The sequence below is a fragment of the Tachypleus tridentatus genome, chromosome 9, assembly GCF_004210375.1.
Source record: "Tachypleus tridentatus isolate NWPU-2018 chromosome 9, ASM421037v1, whole genome shotgun sequence".
Lineage (NCBI taxonomy): Eukaryota > Metazoa > Arthropoda > Merostomata > Xiphosura > Limulidae > Tachypleus > Tachypleus tridentatus.
In genome coordinates, this window is record NC_134833.1 from 164,797,377 (window position 1) to 164,807,428 (window position 10,052).

Sequence of the window (10,052 nt, forward strand, 5' to 3'; positions counted from 1 at the left end):
TGACTATCATGATACCTATATCAGTCAGTAGACATGTGGTATCTGAAGATGTAATTTATATAAACTGACATGACTATCATGATACCTATATCAGTCAGTAGACATGTGGTATCTGAAGATGTAATTTATATAAACTGACATGACTATCATGATACCTATATCAGTCAGTAGACATGTGGTATCTGAAGATGTAATTTATATAAACTGACATGACTATCATGATACCTATATCAGTCAGTAGACATGTGGTATCTGAAGATGTAATTTATATAAACTGACATGACTATCATGATACCTATATCAGTCAGTAGACATGTGGTATCTGAAGATGTAATTTATATAAACTGACATGACTATCATGATACCTATATCAGTCAGTAGACATGTGGTATCTGAAGATGTAATTTATATAAACTGACATGACTATCATGATACCTATATCAGTCAGTAGACATGTGGTATCTGAAGATGTAATTTATATAAACTGACATGACTATCATGATACCTATATCAGTCAGTAGACATGTGGTATCTGAAGATGTAATTTATATAAACTGACATGACTATCATGATACCTATATCAGTCAGTAGACATGTGGTATCTGAAGATGTAATTTATATAAACTGACATGACTATCATGATACCTACCTATATCAGTCAGTAGACATGTGGTATCTGAAGATGTAATTTATATAAACTGACATGACTATCATGATACCTATATCAGTCAGTAGACATGTGGTATCTGAAGATGTAATTTATATAAACTGACATGACTATCATGATACCTATATCAGTCAGTAGACATGTGGTATCTGAAGATGTAATTTATATAAACTGACATGACTATCATGATACCTATATCAGTCAGTAGACATGTGGTATCTGAAGATGTAATTTATATAAACTGACATGACTATCATGATACCTATATCAGTCAGTAGACATGTGGTATCTGAAGATGTAATTTATATAAACTGACATGACTATCATGATACCTATATCAGTCAGTAGACATGTGGTATCTGAAGATGTAATTTATATAAACTGACATGACTATCATGATACCTATATCAGTCAGTAGACATGTGGTATCTGAAGATGTAATTTATATAAACTGACATGACTATCATGATACCTATATCAGTCAGTAGACATGTGGTATCTGAAGATGTAATTTATATAAACTGACATGACTATCATGATACCTATATCAGTCAGTAGACATGTGGTATCTGAAGATGTAATTTATATAAACTGACATGACTATCATGATACCTATATCAGTCAGTAGACATGTGGTATCTGAAGATGTAATTTATATAAACTGACATGACTATCATGATACCTATATCAGTCAGTAGACATGTGGTATCTGAAGATGTAATTTATATAAACTGACATGACTATCATGATACCTAGATCAGTCAGTAGACATGTGGTATCTGAAGATGTAATTTATATAAACTGACATGACTATCATGATACCTATATCAGTCAGTAGACATGTGGTATCTGAAGATGTAATTTATATAAACTGACATGACTATCATGATACCTATATCAGTCAGTAGACATGTGGTATCTGAAGATGTAATTTATATAAACTGACATGACTATCATGATACCTACTATCAGTCAGTAGACATGTGGTATCTGAAGATGTAATTTATATAAACTGACATGACTATCATGATACCTATATCAGTCAGTAGACATGTGGTATCTGAAGATGTAATTTATATAAACTGACATGACTATCATGATACCTATATCAGTCAGTAGACATGTGGTATCTGAAGATGTAATTTATATAAACTGACATGACTATCATGATACCTATATCAGTCAGTAGACATGTGGTATCTGAAGATGTAATTTATATAAACTGACATGACTATCATGATACCTATATCAGTCAGTAGACATGTGGTATCTGAAGATGTAATTTATATAAACTGACATGACTATCATGATACCTATATCAGTCAGTAGACATGTGGTATCTGAAGATGTAATTTATATAAACTGACATGACTATCATGATACCTATATCAGTCAGTAGACATGTGGTATCTGAAGATGTAATTTATATAAACTGACATGACTATCATGATACCTAGATCAGTCAGTAGACATGTGGTATCTGAAGATGTAATTTATATAAACTGACATGACTATCATGATACCTATATCAGTCAGTAGACATGTGGTATCTGAAGATGTAATTTATATAAACTGACATGACTATCATGATACCTATATCAGTCAGTAGACATGTGGTATCTGAAGATGTAATTTATATAAACTGACATGACTATCATGATACCTATATCAGTCAGTAGACATGTGGTATCTGAAGATGTAATTTATATAAACTGACATGACTATCATGATACCTATATCAGTCAGTAGACATGTGGTATCTGAAGATGTAATTTATATAAACTGACATGACTATCATGATACCTATATCAGTCAGTAGACATGTGGTATCTGAAGATGTAATTTATATAAACTGACATGACTATCATGATACCTATATCAGTCAGTAGACATGTGGTATCTGAAGATGTAATTTATATAAACTGACATGACTATCATGATACCTATATCAGTCAGTAGACATGTGGTATCTGAAGATGTAATTTATATAAACTGACATGACTATCATGATACCTATATCAGTCAGTAGACATGTGGTATCTGAAGATGTAATTTATATAAACTGACATGACTATCATGATACCTATATCAGTCAGTAGACATGTGGTATCTGAAGATGTAATTTATATAAACTGACATGACTATCATGATACCTATATCAGTCAGTAGACATGTGGTATCTGAAGATGTAATTTATATAAACTGACATGACTATCATGATACCTATATCAGTCAGTAGACATGTGGTATCTGAAGATGTAATTTATATAAACTGACATGACTATCATGATACCTATATCAGTCAGTAGACATGTGGTATCTGAAGATGTAATTTATATAAACTGACATGACTATCATGATACCTATATCAGTCAGTAGACATGTGGTATCTGAAGATGTAATTTATATAAACTGACATGACTATCATGATACCTATATCAGTCAGTAGACATGTGGTATCTGAAGATGTAATTTATATAAACTGACATGACTATCATGATACCTATATCAGTCAGTAGACATGTGGTATCTGAAGATGTAATTTATATAAACTGACATGACTATCATGATACCTATATCAGTCAGTAGACATGTGGTATCTGAAGATGTAATTTATATAAACTGACATGACTATCATGATACCTATATCAGTCAGTAGACATGTGGTATCTGAAGATGTAATTTATATAAACTGACATGACTATCATGATACCTATATCAGTCAGTAGACATGTGGTATCTGAAGATGTAATTTATATAAACTGACATGACTATCATGATACCTATATCAGTCAGTAGACATGTGGTATCTGAAGATGTAATTTATATAAACTGACATGACTATCATGATACCTATATCAGTCAGTAGACATGTGGTATCTGAAGATGTAATTTATATAAACTGACATGACTATCATGATACCTATATCAGTCAGTAGACATGTGGTATCTGAAGATGTAATTTATATAAACTGACATGACTATCATGATACCTATATCAGTCAGTAGACATGTGGTATCTGAAGATGTAATTTATATAAACTGACATGACTATCATGATACCTATATCAGTCAGTAGACATGTGGTATCTGAAGATGTAATTTATATAAACTGACATGACTATCATGATACCTATATCAGTCAGTAGACATGTGGTATCTGAAGATGTAATTTATATAAACTGACATGACTATCATGATACCTATATCAGTCAGTAGACATGTGGTATCTGAAGATGTAATTTATATAAACTGACATGACTATCATGATACCTATATCAGTCAGTAGACATGTGGTATCTGAAGATGTAATTTATATAAACTGACATGACTATCATGATACCTATATCAGTCAGTAGACATGTGGTATCTGAAGATGTAATTTATATAAACTGACATGACTATCATGATACCTATATCAGTCAGTAGACATGTGGTATCTGAAGATGTAATTTATATAAACTGACATGACTATCATGATACCTATATCAGTCAGTAGACATGTGGTATCTGAAGATGTAATTTATATAAACTGACATGACTATCATGATACCTATATCAGTCAGTAGACATGTGGTATCTGAAGATGTAATTTATATAAACTGACATGACTATCATGATACCTATATCAGTCAGTAGACATGTGGTATCTGAAGATGTAATTTATATAAACTGACATGACTATCATGATACCTATATCAGTCAGTAGACATGTGGTATCTGAAGATGTAATTTATATAAACTGACATGACTATCATGATACCTATATCAGTCAGTAGACATGTGGTATCTGAAGATGTAATTTATATAAACTGACATGACTATCATGATACCTATATCAGTCAGTAGACATGTGGTATCTGAAGATGTAATTTATATAAACTGACATGACTATCATGATACCTATATCAGTCAGTAGACATGTGGTATCTGAAGATGTAATTTATATAAACTGACATGACTATCATGATACCTATATCAGTCAGTAGACATGTGGTATCTGAAGATGTAATTTATATAAACTGACATGACTATCATGATACCTATATCAGTCAGTAGACATGTGGTATCTGAAGATGTAATTTATATAAACTGACATGACTATCATGATACCTATATCAGTCAGTAGACATGTGGTATCTGAAGATGTAATTTATATAAACTGACATGACTATCATGATACCTATATCAGTCAGTAGACATGTGGTATCTGAAGATGTAATTTATATAAACTGACATGACTATCATGATACCTATATCAGTCAGTAGACATGTGGTATCTGAAGATGTAATTTATATAAACTGACATGACTATCATGATACCTATATCAGTCAGTAGACATGTGGTATCTGAAGATGTAATTTATATAAACTGACATGACTATCATGATACCTATATCAGTCAGTAGACATGTGGTATCTGAAGATGTAATTTATATAAACTGACATGACTATCATGATACCTATATCAGTCAGTAGACATGTGGTATCTGAAGATGTAATTTATATAAACTGACATGACTATCATGATACCTATATCAGTCAGTAGACATGTGGTATCTGAAGATGTAATTTATATAAACTGACATGACTATCATGATACCTATATCAGTCAGTAGACATGTGGTATCTGAAGATGTAATTTATATAAACTGACATGACTATCATGATACCTATATCAGTCAGTAGACATGTGGTATCTGAAGATGTAATTTATATAAACTGACATGACTATCATGATACCTATATCAGTCAGTAGACATGTGGTATCTGAAGATGTAATTTATATAAACTGACATGACTATCATGATACCTATATCAGTCAGTAGACATGTGGTATCTGAAGATGTAATTTATATAAACTGACATGACTATCATGATACCTATATCAGTCAGTAGACATGTGGTATCTGAAGATGTAATTTATATAAACTGACATGACTATCATGATACCTATATCAGTCAGTAGACATGTGGTATCTGAAGATGTAATTTATATAAACTGACATGACTATCATGATACCTATATCAGTCAGTAGACATGTGGTATCTGAAGATGTAATTTATATAAACTGACATGACTATCATGATACCTATATCAGTCAGTAGACATGTGGTATCTGAAGATGTAATCAGATGTAATTTATATAAACTGACATGACTATCATGATACCTATATCAGTCAGTAGACATGTGGTATCTGAAGATGTAATTTATATAAACTGACATGACTATCATGATACCTATATCAGTCAGTAGACATGTGGTATCTGAAGATGTAATTTATATAAACTGACATGACTATCATGATACCTAGATCAGTCAGTAGACATGTGGTATCTGAAGATGTAATTTATATAAACTGACATGACTATCATGATACCTGTATCAGTCAGTAGACATGTGGTATTATCTGAAGATGTAATTTATATAAACTGACATGACTATCATGATACCTATATCAGTCAGTAGACATGTGGTATCTGAAGATGTAATTTATATAAACTGACATGACTATCATGATACCTAGATCAGTCAGTAGACATGTGGTATCTGAAGATGTAATTTATATAAACTGACATGACTATCATGATACCTATATCAGTCAGTAGACATGTGGTATCTGAAGATGTAATTTATATAAACTGACATGACTATCATGATACCTATATCAGTCAGTAGACATGTGGTATCTGAAGATGTAATTTATATAAACTGACATGACTATCATGATACCTATATCAGTCAGTAGACATGTGGTATCTGAAGATGTAATTTATATAAACTGACATGACTATCATGATACCTATATCAGTCAGTAGACATGTGGTATCTGAAGATGTAATTTATATAAACTGACATGACTATCATGATACCTAGATCAGTCAGTAGACATGTGGTATCTGAAGATGTAATTTATATAAACTGACATGACTATCATGATACCTATATCAGTCAGTAGACATGTGGTATCTGAAGATGTAATTTATATAAACTGACATGACTATCATGATACCTATATCAGTCAGTAGACATGTGGTATCTGAAGATGTAATTTATATAAACTGACATGACTATCATGATACCTATATCAGTCAGTAGACATGTGGTATCTGAAGATGTAATTTATATAAACTGACATGACTATCATGATACCTATATCAGTCAGTAGACATGTGGTATCTGAAGATGTAATTTATATAAACTGACATGACTACTGTCATGATACCTATATCAGTCAGTAGACATGTGGTATCTGAAGATGTAATTTATATAAACTGACATGACTATCATGATACCTAGATCAGTCGGTAGACATGTGTGTATCTGAAGATGTAATTTATATAAGCAGACATGACTGTCGCATTACCTTAACATCAGTCAGTAGACATGTGGTATTATCTGAAGATGTAATTTATATAAGCTGACATGACTATCATGATACCTAGATCAGTCAGTAGAGCATGTGGTATCTGAAGATGTAATTTATATAAACTGACATGACTGTCGCGATACCTGTATCAGGTCAGTAGACATGGTATCTGAAGATGTAATTTATATAAACTGACATGACTATCATGATACCTATATCAGTCAGTAGACATGTGGTATTATCTGAAGATGTAATTTATATAAGCTGACGAGACTATCATGATACCCTATATCAGTCAGTAGACATATGTGGTATCTGAAGACAATTTATATAAACTGGCATTTATCATTGATACCTATAACCAGTCAATGACATGTGGTATCTGAAGATGTAATTTAAACATGACTATCATGATACCTATATCAGTCAGTAGACATGTGGTATCTGAAGATGTAATTTATATAAACTGACATGACTATCATGATACCTATATCAGTCAGTAGTATGTGGTATCTGAAGATGTAATTTATATAAACTGACATGACTATCATGATACCTATATCAGTCAGTAGACATGTGGTATCTGAAGATGTAATTTATATAAACTGACATGACTATCATGATACCTGTATCAGTCAGTAGACATGTGGTATCTGAAGATGTAATTTATATAAACTGACATGACTATCATGATACCTAGTATCAGTCAGTAGACATGTGGTATCTGAAGATGTAATTTATATAAACTGACATGACTATCATGATACCTAGATCAGTCAGTAGACATGTGGTATTATCTGAAGATGTAATTTATATAAACTGACATGACTATCATGATACCTATATCAGTCAGTAGACATGTGGTATCTGAAGATGTAATTTATATAAACTGACATGACTATCAGATACCTATATCAGTCAGTAGACATGTGGTATCTGAAGATGTAATTTATATAAACTGACATGACTATCGCAGTACCTATATCAGTCAGTAGACATGTGAGTATCTGAAGATGTAATTTATATATAAACTGACATGACTAGCATGATACCTATATCAGTCAGTAGACATGTGGTATCTGAAGATGCCAATTTATATAAACTGACATGACTATCCATGATAACTAGATCAGTCAGTAGACATGTGGTATCTGAAGATGTAATTTATATAAACTGACATGACTATCATGATACCTAGAACAGTCAGTAGACATGTGGTATTATCTGAAGATGTAATTTATATAAACTGACATGATCATCATGATACCTTTATCAGTCAGTAGACATGTGGTATCTGAAGATGTAATTTATATAAACTGACATGACTATCGCGAGTACCTATATCAGTCAGTAGACATGTGAGGTATCTGAAGATGTAATTTATATAAACTGACATGACTGTCATGATACCTATATCAGTCAGTAGACATGTGGTATCTGAAGATGTAATTTATATAAGCTGGCGCGACTGTCATGATACCTAGATCGGTCAGTAGACATGTGGTATCTGAAGAAGTAATTTATATAAGCTGACATGACTATCGCCTTGATACCTGTATCAGTCAGTAGACATGTGGTATTATCTGAAGATGTAATTTATATAAACTGACATGACTATCATGATACCCTATATCAGTCAGTAGACATGTGGTATCTGAAGATGTAATTTATATAAACTGACATGACTATCATGATACCTATATCAGTCAGTAGACATGTGGTATCTGAAGATGTAATTTATATAAACTGACATGACTATCATGATACCTATATCAGTCAGTAGACATGTGGTATCTGAAGATGTAATTTATATAAACTGATGACTATCATGATTCCTATATCAGTCAGTAGACATGTGGTATCTGAAGATGTAATTTATATAAACTGACATGACTATCATGATACCTGTATCAGTCAGTAGACATGTGGTATCTGAAGATGTAATTTATATAACCTGACATGACTATCATGATCTTAACATACAGTGGTATCTGAAGATGTAATTTATATAAACTGACATGACTATCATGATACCTAGAACAGTCAGTAGACATGTGGTATCTGAAGATGTAATTTATATAAACTGACATGACTATCATGATACCTATATCAGTCAGTAGACATGTGGTATCTGAAGATGTAATTTATATAAACTGACATGACTATCGCGATACCTGTATCAGTCAGTAGACATGTGGTATTATCTGAAGATGTAATTTATATAAACTGACATGACTATCATGATACCTATATCAGTCAGTAGACATGTGGTATCTGAAGATGTAATTTATATAAACTGACATGACTATCAGATACCTATATCAGTCAGTAGACATGTGGTATCTGAAGATGTAATTTATATAAACTGACATGACTATCGCAGTACCTATATCAGTCAGTAGACATGTGAGTATCTGAAGATGTAATTTATATATAAACTGACATGACTGTCATGATACCTATATCAGTCAGTAGACATGGGTATCTGAAGATGCCAATTTATATAAACTGACATGACTGTCATGATACCTAGATCAGTCAGTAGACATGTGGTATCTGAAGATGTAATTTATATAAACTGACATGACTATCAGTACCTGTATCAGTCAGTAGACATGTGGTATTATCTGAAGATGTAATTTATATAAACTGACATGACTATCATGATACCTATATCAGTCAGTGACATGTGGTATCTGAAGATGTAATTTATATAAACTGACATGACTATCGCGAGTACCTATATCAGTCAGTAGACATGTGAGGTATCTGAAGATGTAATTTATATAAACTGACATGACTATCATGATACCTATATCAGTCAGTAGACATGTGGTATCTGAAGATGTAATTTATATAAGCGGCGCGACTATCATGATACCTAGATCGGTCAGTAGACATGTGGTATCTGAAGATGTAATTTATATAAGCTGACATGACTATCGCCTTGATACCTATATCAGTCAGTAGACATGTGGTATCTGAAGATGTAATTTATATAAACTGACATGA